We start from the raw sequence: 19539 nt of genomic DNA on the forward strand, positions 1-19539 counted from the left end.
CTCACCACCCGGCCGTGTCAGCTCTGCATTTTTCCTAGCCATTAATTCTTACCGAAACGGACATAACTCTCTCATTTTTCATCCGTTTTGCGTCACGTTTCTTCCTACATGATTGTAAATTAACATTCTATCATGTGAACTTGAAATCCAACATCCGAGTTAAGGAATTTCTTAACTTGTACATGTTCAGCTTATTGTTCATCTACTAACTTTTCGACCCGTTCATGCATTCATCAAAATAATATATTGATTTGACCTCAACTTCATATGAACTTAATAATTAAACATTATACTACTTAAACAAACTAAGAAGTGATTATGGAAATCACTTACCTTGTGCATCCAAGTTTGTGCATAACTTCCTCATTTCCTCTTAATCCGATAGCCTTCCATACTTGAGTCCATGTCAATTTTGGTTTCCTATCCTTTCAAATCATTATACCCATTTCATAGTTAGCACGCATGATCATTCATATCGCATCCATTTTCAACTCTTAGCTACATAAACTTTTAATAGTCAAACTTTATCACGCATAAAACATGAACCGACAACCACGTTGTTCAACATTTACTTCAAACTTATTATCATAGATACGTACACAACATAACTCCGACATCATTACTTATTAATAAACTATTCGTTTCACATTCGTACACATTCACTTTTGATTACTATAAATCAAGCGCATTAAATACATGGTGAGCATCACACCATTTAAACACAAGGTACAAGTCCCTAATGCATGATTTTACCAAATCATTCATTCAAATCCGAATTTTCGTATGGACTCCATCTAAAGCACACTTCACATATTATCTTGTTAACGACTACACCATAAACACTTTCTATACATACCTACCCACAACTTTCATACAATTTCACAAATTTGTTCTCTTAGGCATTTCATCAAACACCTTGTAAGCATCATAATCATGGTATTCGGTACAAGACTATAAGGCACATTCTTATTAGTTTATCATCATACAACATTCACATTCATTCGGATTTACATAATTACTCCATCCTACATAAATTTATTCATCATTCATGTATCACATCAAGCTCATAATCAAAGTTCTAGTTATATGATCTCATTCCATCATCCTACAATTACTAGCTTTTTAACAAGCGGGTTTTTGCTAAAATCACAACAACCATCCCAATTCAAACATAATTTCTGCTATAATTCTTATCCTAATCCTTAATCCTAACCAAATTTCACGAATCCTATGCCATGCATTCATGTTTGGGTCAAGACCCACTTCATACAATTTAGAAAATCACAAAATTAAACTTACCACTTTAAAGAACAGGTGTAGGAGCTTAGAATTTGATGATTATTCTTTCGATTTCCTTAAGATTTCTAGTAATTCTTGTGGATTTTGTGAAGTTAGGGTTTCACCCCTCCTTGCTCCTCCTTGTCGATCGTCCAGAACCCCACACACGAGTTGTGTGTGGGTTTTAATCATTTAACATTTTATTATCTAAACTTTTGGGCATTTACATCTTTAGTCCCTCCATATTCACCACTTAATTAACTTAAATTACTACCCTTTTATCATAACATTTTAACTTATGTCTAGCAAATATTTTTGGGGTGTTACAAGTCTACCCCCCTTAAAGAAGGTTTCGTCCCCAAAACCTTTCTCATTCCAACCGGACCAATTGTACTCCTACTCTTTTATCTTTTCATTCACAATGCTTACTACCACAGGGATGCATTCGAGATCTTGGCAAGAGTTTCATTCATTCATAAACGTCTTTCTACGCATTGTCCCTCCGTTCTTAAATCAAGTAAATTACTTTCATATTCGCATTAAGGTCAGAATCTGATCCCGAGCTCTTATTAGTGTCGTCTTCACTTTATAATGCTATCTCCTAGCACATATCATCACTAGCGCTTCATTCATCGAATTTATTCCAAGTGCATACAGTTATTAATCATACAAACTAAGTCTATGGCTTGTTTCTAACATCCTATTTAAGCATATTACATTCGTATATTTACTAATCAAAATAAATCGGTTTATTTCATACTGCTCATACATCCTATGCTATCTTTCATGTTGTTCACCACGAGCCATCCAAACATTCCATTTCTATCATTACTTTTGATTACCTTTAAACTCATAGGGGGGGGTCAATACATTATCATATGCATACTATAATCATTCAAAGACTTATTATTTAAATCAAAGTCACCCTTCTTCAACTTACTTATCCGTACTTAATTCAAAGACTAAGTATTATTTCCATGGTTACTATTGTTATACATGCCATGCGTATCTTTTCTACAATATTTTGTTCAAATGAACATGGCCAACAAGCCGAGCATCAAAGTTAGCATTTCTTAACGATACTTGCCGTCTCTTATATTCTATCAGAATTTCCACAGTTATGAGCATTCAGGTTCAATACCACCTGACGATCATTACGAACATTTAGAAGTTCACTTCACATTTTTCATTACGGTTTGTATATACATATTCTACTCTGACGCATCCCTCTCTAGTCGAGTCATAACCTCATACTACAGTTACAACCCTTTTTATACGTACCTGAGGGAAATAAATTCCATTGATTCATTATCCATACCTTACGGTAATTGTTCCTTTCCGATTAGTGACATTGCGCGTCTATTCATCAAGCTTACCTATGAGTATAAAACTTAACAATCAAAACATTAGCTACCGAGTTCAAATGGCAATCGCCATCTGACCCGTATGACCCATTTGTCCTTTCGACCATTCTTGTACGAAATGCATTTGCATAATATATTCATATATATACATATAGGAGTTCAAACATAAACTGAATCATATCACTAAAGGAACATTTATTTGTTTGGTATGTAATCACTTCACATTCGTATATCTTCCTTCTTATCATTCCTTTGTTCATTTGCATTACATTTACTTATATGACTTGTTTGACGCAATCATGGTCAAACTATTGACTCTTATTATGTAAACTAGTTTTCGCCTTTTTATACCTTAAGTCCGCTTCGCGGATTTGAACATTGCACTCATGCCTTTCATTCCTTGAATCCGTCTCGCGGATTCAAGCATTGCATTCGTATCTTTCATTCCTTGAATCCGTCTCGCGGATTCAAGCATTGCATTCGTATCTTTCATTCCTTGAATCTGTCTCGCGGATTCAAGCATTGCATTCGTATCTTTCATTCCTTGAATCCGTCTCACGGATTCAAGCATTGCATTCATACATTGTTGGTCCGTACTTTTTACGGATTCAACATTTTATTCTTATCACTTGCACTTTTTACTCTTACGTAGTACTCTCAATCTCCCAAGAGTCTTACTACTCATTTCACCCGTACGCCCACCTGCTACCCAATTCTAACGGACATACATGTAACAATTATCACGGTCTCACGAACGTCATACGTTTCTTGTGTACTGGCCAGGTACACCATCCACGTACTAGTTTCGTGTCTTTGCTTAATCGCCACGTCATGCCCGAAGAATTAAGTTTCGGCACGTGTTACATTTTTAAAACTCCTTTACCATGTCGTTGTTATATTCGTTTAGAATTTTCTTTCACTTGCCTAATTATACTATTTCATACATCAACGCGTTTAGTATACGTACCAGGGGTCAATTCGTCTTATTACTTGCCTTGATGCCGGTCCTAGACCACATTCACGGATCATTCCTTCCGAACAATTGCGCTTACCCTTCACATAACCCGCGTGCTCCTGACCTTATAAATAGCATATAAATAAATGATTAGCATATTCCGTCTATCTTATCCACTAATCGTGGTCACATATGTCGTACTAGGCCTTATATAGATCTTACACGAACATTCATTAAGCTTTTAGACATTTTAGAAGCTCAAAGTACGAAAACAAGGCCTTTACAAGTTTCTTTCCATCGTAACCACTAATTGTGGTTAGATACATCTTATTAGGCATTATTTGGACCCTACATAAACATTCGAATGGGCCTTTGGACAACCCGGTAACTCGGAACGTGAAATAATACAAAAATAAAATTTTCAGCAGATTGTTACTCCACAAGCCGTCGGCGACGGCCTTACACCCGTCGGCGACGGGTCCTGGAATGTGGCGTCGGCCACTTTTGCCCGTCGGTAGACACTTAGGGCGTCGGGACTAAGGGGGGCGTCGGCGACGGCCAGGAGCCCGTCGGCGACGGCCTCCCGTTTGCTAAAACGCTACTGAATTTCTTTTGAGTGTTCCGACCATTTACCGGGTCCGTTTTCAGCTACACGGGTCCCGGGACTTCTTATTTTACATGCTTTATCACCCATAACCTACTTGAACCTTAAAACTTATACCGTAACACACTATACATACTTATATTAATCGAAAATTTAAAATTTTACCTCATTGGCGATCTCGGAGCGAGCACACTTTTGCACGAGCCATCGGTTTGAGTTCAAGCACTGATACTCTTGCTCGAATCCCTCAACCCTAGGCTCTGATACCAACTTGTTACGCCCGTATTTGCGTTCAGAAGAAATGACATCTAAGAAGGCGCTAGAAACATAAACTTCTAAAATGTACAAATCTTTCACAACTTAAAAGGTAAAAACGCTAGTAACATTAACACATGATTTTAACAAAATTTGGGCATGACCCGTCCATAAAGCGAGCATACCCCTGTTTTAAACATAAACAAACTAGATACAATTCTACAATTCGTTCAACAAGATAATACTAAAAACCAATACAACAAATTTTGGGAAAAAAAACATTTGAACAAGCTAGCGGAAGCGTTTGGTATGGTATAATATGAACTCGCGCTCGCTCCGATTCTCCAAGTCGCCAAAATTGAGGATTCACCTACATTCAACAACAAAGCTTTAAAAAGTTATTCGTTATACTTATTTGCTTATAAAACCGTCATTTCAGTTCCATTCATGTACGTACTTTCATTTCTCTTACGCATTCAATTATCCAATAAAATGGGTATGACATATACTCTCATACAACTAACCTGTTAGTAGATGGTGACGACCAAACATATAATATTGTATAAACTAAAACGTCCATAGCATATTCTAACCGCTTAAGTTACCTCACCCCGATTATCCTTCCAACATTCAATCATTTCATTACTATATCAACACTTCGAAAGTCCGACATTCGTAAACCTGCACTTTCAAACATACTTAATAATAACTTGGTTAGCAAACCCGTAATCTCAACATATTCAAGTACTACATCTTCGTAAAAAGGTCACCAACCATTTATATGCATCTATTTAACTACAACACAATGTACGCCTTTTGCATAATTATGTACATACGTATATATATATATATATATATATATATATATATATATATATATATATATATATATATATATATATATCTTCTATACACATCACGCGTACTAGTTTATACGACTTAAACTCACCATGACTCTAATTGTTCATACCTACATACCATCCTATTCTCTTAACTTAATTAACACACCTCCCTAGTCATCATTACATACATCTATCAGGAAGAGAACTTAGATTCGCCCGGCCAGCAGGCGGGCGGCGTGCTTATCTTGTGTGACAACACTACAGAGCGAGTGGCTCATACTCTTATATAAATTACATGAGGCTTAGACTTGGGTGTACAACTTATAATCGTCAAAGGAACACTCGAAATCATGTTTGGGAGGCCCACCGTAGTCCATGGATAATATACCGAAGCCTACGATGCATAAATCACCTAAATAATATTTTTCACAGAACCTTCACCCGGCCGTGTCAGCTCACCACCCGGCCGTGTCAGCTCTGCATTTTTCCTAGCCATTAATTCTTACCGAAACGGACATAACTCTCTCATTTTTCATCCGTTTTGCGTCACGTTTCTTCCTACATGATTGTAAATTAACATTCTATCATGTGAACTTGAAATCCAACATCCGAGTTAAGGAATTTCTTAACTTGTACATGTTCGGCTTATTATTCATCTACTAATTTTTCGACCCGTTCATGCATTCATCAAAATAATATATTGATTTGACCTCAACTTCATATGAACTTAATAATTAAACATTATACTACTTAAACAAATTAAGAAGTGATTATGGAAATCACTTACCTTGTGCGTCCAAGTTTGTGCATAACTTCCTCATTTCCTCTTAATCCGATAGCCTTCCATACTTGAGTCCATGTCAATTTTGGTTTCCTATCCTTTCAAATCATTATACCCATTTCATAGTTAGCACGCATGATCATTCATATCACATCCATTTTCAACTCTTAGCTACATAAACTTTTAATAGTCAAACTTTATCACGCATAAAACATGAACCGACAACCACGTTGTTCAACATTTACTTCAAACTTATTATCATAGATACGTACACAACATAACTCCGACATCATTACTTATTAATAAACTATTCGTTTCACATTCGTACACATTCACTTTTGGTTACTATAAATCAAGCGCATTAAATACATGGTGAGTATCACACCATTTAAACACAAGGTACAAGTCCCTAATGCATGATTTTACCAAATCATTCATTCAAATCCGAATTTTCGTATGGACTCCATCTAAAGCACACTTCACATATTATCTTGTTAACGACTACACCATAAACACTTTCTATACATACCTACCCACAACTTTCATACAATTTCAAAAATTTGTTCTCTTAGGCATTTCATCAAACACCTTGTAAGCATCATAATCATGGTATTCGGTACAAGACTATAAGGCACATTCTTATTAGTTTATCATCATACAACATTCATATTCATTCGGATTTACATAATTACTCCATCCTACATAAATTTTATTCATCATTCATGTATCACATCAAGCTCATAATCAAAGTTCTAGTTATATGATCTCATTCCATCATCCTACAATTACTAGCTTCTTAACAAGCGGGTTTTTGCTAAAATCACAACAACCATCCCAATTCAAACATAATTTCTGCTATAATTCTTATCCTAATCCTTAATCCTAACCAAATTTCACGAATCCTATGCCATGCATTCATGCTTGGGTCAAGACCCACTTCATACAATTTAGAAAATCACAAAATTGAACTTACCACTTTAAAGAACAGGTGTAGGAGCTTAGAATTTGATGATTATTCTATCGATTTCCTTAAGATTATTAGTAATTCTTGTGGATTTTGTGAAGTTAGGGTTTCACCCCTCCTTGCTCCTCCCTTTCGATCGTCCAGAACCCCACACATGAGTTGTGTGTGGGTTTTAATCATTTAACATTTTATTATCTAAACTTTTGGGCATTTACAGCTTTAGTCCCTCCATATTCACCACTTAATTAACTTAAATTACTACCCTATTATCGTAACATTTTAACTTATGTCTAGCAAATATTTTTGGGGTGTTACAAATTTGAAGGATGAATGGATGTTATATACACTACCCTCTTGGTATTAGTTTATATCAACTTGGTTGTTGTAACTCTATATCAACTTAGATAATACATAGAAATGCCTATTTCAACTTACATAATTCTACGTCATAACATGTGAATTAGGTTCTATATCAACTTATATATAAGTATCCCCTGAATTCGAATGACCAACTTGCTTGCTCTACTCTAAGTTAAATCTCTCTAATTCCTTTGAGATTCAAACTTCAAATCCAAAAGGGATTCAAGATCAAGATCAAATCAAGAGCGAAATAGAAGAGTTATTCCACAACTAAACCATTATTCATTCTTATGAATGAGCATTGTATTGTGAGCTTGTTTAGTGTAGTTGTGAGACATTTGAAAGGGGCATCATCACTAAGTCTGTTTAGTGATTAGAGAAGGTGTTGACCACTACCACATTGAGAATAGTGAGAGGCAGAAGGCGGTCACTTCCTTAAGAAGAGTGAGACGTTTGTACAAGGTGATCATTACCTTTGCTTAGTAAGACAATTGTATAACGGATATCGCTACTGGATTTAGTATTTTAGGAGACCGCTAGTGGAGAAACTCTCAATCGGATGATGAAAGAGAGAACATCATGGGATTAGTTAACATATCTCAATCATCGAAAAATCGATTTTATCATCCATTCCTTAACTCTTTAAATACCCCTATATGTTGTTGTTTGTTATTTACAAGTAGGGGTGTTCATGAGCCGATCCGATCCGAGCGAGGGTCTGCTCGTACTCGGATTGAATTACAACCGATCTGATCCGATCGGATCGAATTTGCAAAACCGAGCACAAAAGTGATGCTCGTGCTTGGATTGAATTTGAATCGAGCGGATCATTTACGCTCGGTTTTTCTCAGCACCGAAATTAAAACATGTGTAGCAACACAAAAAAAAACTGAATTCAAGACTATTACAAGGTTGCATTCAACAAAAACAAATCCTAACTTAATTAAAACATGTCCAACACCTTACTAACAAAAGCCATACATAACTAAAATCATGATCCTAAAAATGTTCTTAACAATATCAAGAAGCACAAAAATGGATCCTAAAAATGGATCCTAAAAATCAAACATGAGCAGCAACGAGGTATGTGGCAGGAGGTAGGAGATTGTACCATTGATGATTTGAAGTAGCCGACGAGGTAGGAGATTGTACCGTATCCGTATAAATTGAACTTGAGCAGCAGCGAGGTATGTGGCATGAGGTATGTAGCAGAAGATTAGGTGCTGATTTGAATTTTTAGGAATTAGGGTTAGGTTTTGGCGTTGAGATTCTCATAACCAAGTTTCAAATTCACTCCAACATCGACTTTATATATCAAATACTCTTTTATATTGTGATTATTACACCTCTTCCTAAAGTTGACACGTTTCCATCCCTATACACAAGAGGTTAGGTATGCAAAATGTTACAATTTAACATGCCACCAAAAATGAAAATCATTGGTGATATAGTTGATAAAACCCTTCTAGATTAATATTACATAAAATAATATAAGAGTTTAAGCATAGACCGTTTAAATATCTATACTATATAATAAAAGAAACCACTTTGAGGACACTTGTCATCATATTAGACCATGTATATTTTTTATATTTAATTAAAATATACTATTTTAAATACAAAATAAAAATTTGAATATATCCATGTTTAATATTATTCATGCATTCAAATTCTTAAAATTTGAATCTATCTTTTATCAAACCATACACTTCCATCCATTAATTACATCTAGGATTAACGTATGATTCTTTTTTTTCAATATTTTAATCACCATATTGTATACCAATTGAACTTCTACATATTATTTACGTGATCAATATTTTTTAAAAAATAAGTCAAACATTCACTCAAAATTAGTTAACTGAACATTAAAAAATAAATAATAACTATCATAAATTGAATATTCACTTAATAATTCTTAAGTATATGGTGATTATTTTGAGCAGTGGCGGAACTAAAATATTAACTCAGGGGTATCCTAAAAAAAAATTTTCACCGTGCAATCGTACAATATTAAAAAAAAACTACAGTAAATAAATAAAGTAAAACAAATACATAATAGATTTGTCCTCTTCTTTTTTCATAGCTTGAAATCGTTCCATCACATCATGGTCTCTTACTTCACATAAAAAATCCTTTTTGACCGCACAAACCATAGTATTGACCGCACAAATCAATATTTTTTTTAAAAAAATAAATCAAACATTCACTCAAAATTAGTTAACTGAACATTAAAAAGTAAATAATAACTATCATAAATTGAATATTCACTTAATAATTCTTGAGTATATGGTGATTATTTTGATTTTTGAGTGAAGTATTAAGTTAGTTGGATTAATGTTCGTGTATATATAAATACTAATTATTTTTAATTATAATCGAACATTCACTTAATAATTTTTAACTTATGATTGTTTTGAATGAAGTGATAACTTAGTTGGATTAATGTTCATGTATATATAAATATTATTCAAAATATTAACAATACCGTTAAAGATATAACTTTTTTTTTATTATTTAGTAAACAGTATTACATTTACTAGGTTAGAAACCCCGTGTATTACACGGGTTGAATAAATGTAATTTTATAAATTAAATAATAAAAAAGTTATATCTTTATAAACCCCGTATATTGTACGGGTTAAATAAATGTATTTTTATATATCAAATAATAAAAAAAAAGTTATATCTTTAAAAGCTATGTGTATTACACAAATTAAATAAATGTAATTTTGTATACTAAATGCTAAAAGCATCGTATCTTTAAAAAACCTGTGTATAATCAGGTTGAATAAATCTACCAAATAATTAAAAATTACATCCTTAAAACCTCGTATATTATACGTATTGAATAGATTTAAAAAAGAGTTATATCTTTAAAAACCATGTGTATTACACAGATTAAATAAATGTAATTTTTTATATTAAATACTAAAAACGTCGTATCTTTAAAAACCTCGTGTATTACACGTGTTGAATAAATCTAATTTTACATAGCAAATAATAAAAAGTTATATCTTTAAAAACTTCGTGTATTACACCGGTTATATAAATGTAACTTTGTATAGTAAATAATAAAAAAATATATTTTTAAAAACCCCGCGTTTTTCACGAGTTGAATAAATATAATTTTGTATACCAAATAATAAAAAAGTTATATTTTTAATAAATTAGGATAACATTTAATATTAATTTATTATTTATATATCTATATCTATACTATATAATAAAAGAAACCATTTAAGGGACACTTTTCATCATATTAGGCCATCTCTTATAGATAATTGTTGTTTTATTTTAATCTCTTCTAAATAATTATAGATAACCCTCATAATAAATATTATTTAATTTAATATCTAATGGATAATTATTATTTAGTTTAATCTTTTCTAATTATGGATAACTCTTCTACAAAATATTATTAATTTAAGATATTTCTAAATAACCAAATTATTTATCACCAAAACCAAACTTTGTATTAATATATTATTTATTATTTATTATTTATTTTTATTGTTAAAAAATTATTATATCGATTTTATTACATAATTTTTAACAAATTGTATATAACTTTCAATATTACTTTATATATAAAATTAGATTTATTACGAATTTTTTAAATATAATTTATATTTTATCACTCAAATGACTACTTATTTATTTCTTTAATAACATGTTTGACCATTGTATCTTCGTTTCAATAATCATCTCCGCAATCACCATATCTATCGCGTACCGAGTATATCCATTAGTTTTTTTAAATACACTTTTCTTTATTTGTTATATAAAATCATATTTATTCAAGCCGTGTAATACACGAGTATTTTTAAAGATATAACTTTTTTATTATTTGGTAAACAATATTACATTTATTCAAGCCGTGTAATACACATGGTTTTAAAAATATAACTTTTTTATTATTTGTTATATAAAATTACATTTATTCAACCCGTACAATATGGTTGTTATAGATATAACTTTTTATTACTTAATATTTAAAAATTATATTTATTCAACCCGTGCAATAAAGGGGGTTTTTAAAAATATATTGTTTTATTATTTAGTATATAAAATTCATTTATTCAACCCGTGTAATACACGGGGTTATAACCTAGTAAGTATATATTCGTTTATTGCACATAGTTATAACACGCTTTTAAGTTGTACACATTTTTAAATCTGTTACATTATTGAAATGTGATATGATAATAAGTGTTAAGTAGTAAACCCATATCTATATTTATTGAAATGTTTTTTTTTTTTTTTTTTTTGAACGATTAACAAATACACTCTAATTCTACATTAATGTTCATAATGGGACCCGAGCACTCGATCTTATGAGGAGGGACAACGCTTCACACACCATGATACCAGTAGGTTAAAATCTCTTTGGTAACATTATTGAAATGTGATAGGATTGAAGTTTGGTTAAATGGCATATCAAGATGGAAGGAAGGAAGTCAACTGAATATAGATGGGTAAAAAAAGACATGAAAAAACACTTGAAGACTAATCAACTTTTGCAAAAACAGCATAAGACACTGCCACCTTTTTGTTGCATAGTAAGTATCTTTCATCCACAAACATGGTTTGGAATAGAAAACTCAAACAAATCAGATCATCAAAGGAACCATATATGTGATACCTTTTGTACATTGTTATAACTAAATCACCATTACTTTCAAAGGAGGTCTAGTGGGCAAGCAAGTGCCTGTCTTTCTTTACTTCTTTTCATCTTCAATCATAATATGTAAATTAAGAGTTTTCCACTAGGGAAGATCAAAATAGGTAAAGCTCGGGACCATGATGAGGCTTGTCCGGAACCCCTACGTTGGTCGCGTTGCCAGTTCGAACCCACCCGGTCAAAACTGGCTTAAGGGCCCGGTATTAAACTTGGTGTTCCTTGTGACCCGGGTTCGACTCCTGCTCTCCCCATTATTTTCTGCGGCATCCAGGTGAAGGCGAATACGGGTGGTGCCGGTTTGTCTTGGATGGGAGGCAAGGTTTTTACCGATTATTCCACTGTCGTGCCTTCGGGCGGGTGGAGGTCGGGTTTCCACGCATCTGAGAGAGCCAAGGGGCTGGTGGCAGGCGAGTAGTCGACCTTGGCCACAGCACCCGGTGTCACGATGATTGGCACGTTTTTTCTTACCGTTCAAAAAAAAAAGGCCCGGTATTAAAAAAAACATATTTAAGACTTGGCCCGGTTACGACCCAAAAAGATGGGGGTCTGAAATTATTTACAGTCTATGGAAATGTATTTCGTTAAAATAATGATTGGAAATTTTATAACTGAATACACAAAACAAATTATGATACAAAAACTGATACTATAAGCTTTTAACCATGGGTAACAATAAAAATATTAACTCACTTCAGTAAATGTACCGATGATAATGTTGTAAGTTCAATAAGCAAGCAATAATGTTGTATATCATACAAAATTTAGTCGGTCGGAATTATGAATGAGCTCGGAACCAACCGGTACAGCTACTGAAATCCCTAAAAATAGGTACCGGTACCAAAAATATACGGTACTCTTTGGTACCGGTACCAGTATTTAAAGGTAAAAACCGGTACCGAAAATACCAAAAGTCAGTACCAAAAATATTTCGGTTCAAGAAATTCAGTACCGGTACCTGATACTTTTTGCTCATCCCTAATCGGAATGTCACCAACACCCACCACCTCTCTCTTCCCAAGCCCTCTAGTTCAGCTGATGAATAGTTTTTACATATTATATTGATCAATTTTGTTATTTGTAGGTTGCCACTATAAAGAAAATAAAAAAATAAAAAATAAAAAGCCGTAGCAAAGTTACTTGATGTAGTTTATAGAGAATTGTACAAATATATTAGTATATAGGTTTAGAATCAAACACAAAGACTCCTAAAAAAAGTCGTATAAAGGATATCAAACGGACTCCGATTGACCTCATTCAAGCGACATTGGAACCGTCTCATCGAACTCTACAATGTGAGATTTTAGGTTTCACTTTTGGATTTGTAGGTGGTATATTTTAAAATTTTTGTTTATTATCATTATCTCTTTTATATTTCTATATTTGCGTCATTGTGTCTTTTTTGCGACATATTGTGTCTTTTTTCCTCTTATATTTTTCAGCATTGTGTTATATTTTGTTCGACATTTTGTCATCCGTGGTGTCTTTGTACACTTCTTATCTTTAACATTTTGTAGAGAAAATGTTAAATAAATTACTTGATAGTTAATCAACTTATGTTTTGATCAGCATTGTGTTATATTTTGTTCGACATTTTGTCATCCGTGGTGTCTTTGTACACTTTTTATTTTTAGGATTTTGTAGAGAAAATGTTAAATAAATTACTTGATAGTTAATCAACTTATGTTTTGAAAAAGTGCATCATGCATTCAGGCCTAAAACTAGAAGGTCCTATCCGCTATCCCTGGCTGCTTAACCACCATTGGGCTTCAAACATGCTTTAGAAAAAAAAAAAAAAAAAAAAAAAAAAAAGGAGTTGGGCCAAGAGAAAACCCATATTGGGCTAAACTTTAAAAGACCGGATTGGCTGGGCTTTCTTCTTTACAAGTGATTATTGGTGTAAATGAATTAAGCTCGGATAGTGTAAATTTCAAGCTTGACTCGCTGAGTAATTTTACTACCCTAAACTTAGGTTCCGTTTATTATTTACTTGATTTTTATGTATATATAATAATTTTATTATATTATGTATTATTAAATATACACACACAATAATAGTTACAAATATAACATAATATATACTATTTTATTATATCTTTATCATTACAATGGTACGCCCAACTTTTCATATTTGATGCATTCTTGCAATTAGTTTTGATGTAGACATGTAGTTATGTTGAAGAGTGTGTCAAACTCATAAAATAAATTTAAAGGCCAATGTGGGATAGCCTACTTGGTAGAGACACTTGTCTCTTAAATGGGATGTCCCAAGTTCAAATTTGGGTAACAGGAGTATTTAAAGATTATAATGGGTAAATCCATTACAGCGGCGAGTTAAGTTTTTTAATGTTAAACGCACATATTCAAATCTCATCCATCTAGCGGAACCTAGAATCAACATAAATCGCCAAAAATACCACGAAATCAAACATAAATAAAATGAGTAGTTATCACCAGCATTACAGTAATGATAAGGAAACTTTTAATTACCATCAAGAAAATCTGTTTGTAAGAACTGTGGAGAGAAATGTGAGATTTGGGGGAAAATAGTTTACAAAAGAAGCCCTTAAACACAAAAAATTAATAAATAAATAAATAAACAAACAAACAAAAGATACACTATCAAAAACAAATTGGGTTTTTTACATATTTACACTTATTAAGCTGGCTTATTACGTATTTCCCCAAACAAAAAATAATAATTACATATTTCCACTCCTTAACCCATATATATTAAATATTTCTCTTTTTCATTAAATTTACTCTTAGAGTGACCATTTTACCCTTAATAAACTATTAAATGAATACATACATATTTCCCCTTTCTAATATCATCAATCAGTTACCTATTGGTGCAGAGTGAGGCACTGGTGCAGAGTGAGGCACTGGTGGGCAGTGATAGGAGACCCAGGGAAACCTGGGTTGGATCCTTGAGCCAAACGGGTTTTACCGGTAATTTCACCGTCGTGCCTACGGGCGGGTGGGTTATCGGGTTTTCCCCGGAATTGGTGGTGGACTCGGGTTACTCTCGGAGTACTCCGTTTGTCCAGTGGGTGCCCTGAGAGTGCTCGGGATTGAGTTTGTTGGCCGTTCAAAAAAAAAAAAGTTACCTATTTCCTCAATTTTTGTAACTTACCAAAGGTTCTCTCAACATAGACTTTGCAAGGAATGATGCAACTGAAAGTTCTTCAAGGTATGCATACTTTGATAATCAGGTTAGGTCATCTTTACAAGTAATTTTAATAGTTTATTAATGGTAAAATAGTCATTCTAAGAATAATTATATATGGGTTAGGGGGGAAAATGTAATTGTTTTTTTTTTTTTTTGAAATACGTAATAAGCCAGCTTAGGATGAGAAAATACGTAAAAAACCTCAAATTTTTCTACACTTTCTATCTAAAATTAATCTCAGTATTGTATAGCTTATACATATGTTTGAAATAAATTTGGCAACAGGAAACAAATTCATATAAATATTCAAACTTATTAATCCGAACTTGAAGCAATCTCAAATCCTCCTTTAAGCCAAGTACCACGGAGATTCGAGTCGCGAAGCTGGACTTGAGCCCTATCATACTAAACACGAGTTTAGTCTCCTCAAACCCAATCAAGCTCGGCTCATTTCGATCCTTACGCTCCCTAAAATTATATCCCATTCAAGTGCACTCATTTAGAGCACATGGCATGGGCGTAGGCATGCCGCGCTGGCTCACTATCACTGACACACCACGTCGCATGGTCGTGAATGGATTCTTCATGAGTGTGGCAACTGGCATTGAAGATTAAAACACCTCAAATATAAATACCACATAAACCCATATTTTTAACACACATCAAATCTGAAATGGAGGGATGGGTAAAGTTCTTGAGACCAAAGAGACTTGTGGAGGCTTATGAAAAGATAAAGAAACACATTTATCTTCTTGACATTTTTGATAGCTATAAAGAACTTAGGAAGGTAGGAGGTCAATCTTTTAGTGTGAATTCTGATAAGGAATTAAGTGATATTAAGATTCAACACATTTTAGAATAGAGTATACCCTTAAGGTATTGGATAAAATGTGTATACAACCTATTACAATGTTATTGGTCTGAAAATTTAAGTTAGTTTCCTAAGCTCTTTAAAGCAAGAAAAAAAATGTGCTAGATATATATATCTATGTGTTGGGTGGAAGTTAAGAAGGCTTGCAAATTGGAATTTATCAAATTGTGGAATTTGGGGTGTTGACTCAAGTTCAAGTCTTCAAGAGTTGCAAGCCATTTTGTTGTTTCATTTGTTCCAATGTTCTCTATTTTAGTCAAATCAAAGTTTGTATGAATTTCATATTTTTTTTCCTTGTTCTAATTTTTGAAGACAAAAATCTTTAAAGGATGGAGTAATGTTAGGTATTAAATAGTTGAGGGGTTAAACTGTAAATGTCTAATAGTCTAAAGTTATATTTGAAGTAATGTTAGGTATTAAATAGTAGAGGGGTTAAATTGTTGTTTGGATAAAGTTGTTCTTCTCCAAGTTTCTTCTATTCTTCTTCAATTAGCCTTTTTACCATTTTTGTTCGTATCAAAAAGGAAACACAAAAGGAAGGAAGGAAGCTTCAACTGCAAAAATGGGCTCCGAAGAAAAAACCGCTCTAGCTTTAGCATGGGTTGATGTATCCTAGAATCCCATAGTTTGTAAATTATTTTTTGTTATATTTGGTTTCTTCTTATATTTATTACGACCTTTTTTGTTATGTTTATTGTTTAGTATGTTATAACTATGCATTAAATCACATTATAGATATTTAGGGTTACGATATAATAGAAAGTTTATTTGTGTAGAGGAAGGCTAGGAAGTGATCTCGACCATTCATTTACTTAATCAAGGGCTAAGATTAAATGGATGAAATTGAAATAAAAAAAGGAGGCGTGTGGGTTTGTTCAGGGGCATTTTAGTCAAGTCAAGGCAATAGTTTCTCTCTTCTCCAATTCCCCCCCCCCCATTTTTTAAACGTTAATAACTCTTTCATACGACATTATTTTTTTATAAAAATTGCACTAAAAAACGAGCGTTTTTTATCTTTAAAACGAGTAAAATATTGCTATATTTTCGAATTTTTTTTTTGAAAACCCAGTTGCGTAAAACGCAATGGACTGAAAACACCTAAAAATGTGTTTTACCTAAAACGCAATGACTAAAAACACTTCAAAAATGTGTTTTTCTAAAAAAAGAATGGCCAGAAAACACACAAAAATGTCTTAGTTCTAAAACGCAATGGCCTAAAAACACCAAAGAAAGTGTTCTCTCTAAAACGCATTGAACCAGGACAATAGTTTTGTATGTGAATTGTCTGAACCAGGAAGCAGGAGATAAAAAACTGTCTACGAATGCAGTTTTCCAGAGGCAATTTACAGAAAATTAAATTTTCTGATGCAGCTCAACCCCAGCCAGGGGCTCTGCCCCTTGGACCCCGCTAGGGGCTGCCGCCCCTTGGACCCTGCTACCAAGGGCGCTGCACCCGGACCCCCGCCAAGATCGTAAAACGCAACGACTAAATCAAAAACCCAGATCCTAAAACTGAAATTAAAGAATTTCTTACATGGATCGAATCCAATTTCTTCAACGATTGACGAAATTTGAATGATAGAAACACTTATCAGCGATTGAATCAAACGGATCGAGTAATTATCTTCAAAATCATGAGAAAAAACGAGATTTTGTATGAAATTAAACTGGGTTTTCTTCAAAAAAGCTGAAGAACACGTTGATCGGGTGTTTGAATCATTGATTGTTGACGAAAATCTCACTATAATGTAGTGATTATTGAGATAGAAAGTGAAGAAAAGGTTGAAGATGGTGGGTTTTGAAAATGCTGGGTTTTGAAGTTACTGGGGAGAAGAAGGAAGAAGAAAGGATACGATTGACTAAAGTACCCTTGCTCTTTATTTTAAATGTTGCCACATGTCATAATCCTATTGCTTCCTACACTTCCTAGCCAAAATAAACTTCTCATTATATCCTCACCCTAGATATTTATTGGTTTGTTATTAATTTTAGGCAATAATCAATCAAAATCAAGTTTTTGGACACGCGTCTTCAAAAATTATCACAACGTTATGGGACGAGGATAATACCACAATGTTTACATCTAAATAGATGGACATATGGCAAAAGGTTTAAAAGTTGAACTCTATATATATCAACTTATATACCAACCGCCTCATAAGCGGATCGAATGAAGCCAACATCTTGAAGCATGCGTGTCTCCAATACCAGAACAATCAAGGAACCACGTTTGCTATGATAGCGATTTGGGAAATCGTAAAAAGTTCTAAAAAAGTGAGCCCTGGTGCCGCCGGTGAACTAATCGTTGAAAAGGTCCAAAACTTCATCCATAAATGAGTACAGTCTAAGTGGATCAGATGCTCGTTGTCAAATTAACTTGAACGATACTGATGGTGAGGAAAACCCGGAAGAACCACAACGGCCCTAAGGGAGCAGTGAAACGAAACGATTTGCATCAACTTCAAGTGCATCTGAACACAATCCAGAACTTCAATAATTGATGGAGAAGATGAACACATATAACAAAATTCAAGTTGAAAAGCTCAAACCAAAGAAAAACAAGGATATGAGGTAGAAAAGCAAGGAGTTTAGTGTGCAACATACTTGTGCTTCTACTAGTTATTTATATATTATCAATTTGCAACATACTTGTTCTTCTACTATTTACCAAATTTAATAAAATCGATAGTGTATTAATTACTATCTTCATATAAACGTTATAACTATTTACCAAATAGTAACACTATTAAACAAAAAAATGTGAATTTTTTCCATTGCGTAGTATGGATATTTGATAATATTTTTATACGTGACATCTTTGATGAAATACCTTAAGGCTTTCACTATTCTCACACTGGCCTAAATCTTATTCACACGTCCTTTTTACTCTATACTCTCTATATATGTATAGAAAGAAATAGAGGAGATGGATATGTAAATATTAACTTCCTATCTTAGTTTAAAACAAAATGTATAGAAGCTTATACCCTAAACTTGCATATGATATACACCAGGGCCGGCTTTGGGCCTGTGCGGAAGGTGCCACCGCACAAGGCCCAAAATATCTAGGGGCCCAAAGTTGTTTAAAAAATATATAGTTCATATTTATAATTATTAGGTTAGAAAAGTACAAACAAATTCATCCTATGGTTCAGTGGAAGCGGCAGTCCTTCACATACTGGCTATGTCGGGTTCGAATCCGGTACTGATCTTTTTTTTCTTATTTTCCTAATGTAGTGTTTTGTTTGTCTTTGGGCTAGTGTTTTGTTTGTCTTTGGGCTTTCAAAGAGCTGATTATATGAAGGCCCATATAGTCACACTAGTTCTAACATTGATTGTTTTTTAGTTTTAATTTTAATTCACATTTAAATTTGGGGCTTAATAAATTTGTAAGTTCTTTCAATTATTTTCT

At 33.3% G+C, this 19539-nt stretch overlaps 1 long non-coding RNA gene across 1 annotated transcript; it reads right to left on the minus strand.

Moving 5' to 3' along the window:
- Positions 1 to 4565: 4565 nt before the first annotated feature.
- On the minus strand, positions 4566 to 7179 carry LOC110871394. The gene is made up of 3 exons (XR_002553695.2): positions 7053 to 7179; positions 6086 to 6177; positions 4566 to 4826 (listed from the first exon to the last, which is right to left on the minus strand). It is a non-coding gene; the product is annotated as an uncharacterized LOC110871394 (long non-coding RNA).
- Positions 7180 to 19539: the final 12360 nt, after the last annotated feature.

The sequence above is a fragment of the Helianthus annuus genome, chromosome 8 (genome assembly GCF_002127325.2).
Source record: "Helianthus annuus cultivar XRQ/B chromosome 8, HanXRQr2.0-SUNRISE, whole genome shotgun sequence".
Lineage (NCBI taxonomy): Eukaryota > Viridiplantae > Streptophyta > Magnoliopsida > Asterales > Asteraceae > Helianthus > Helianthus annuus.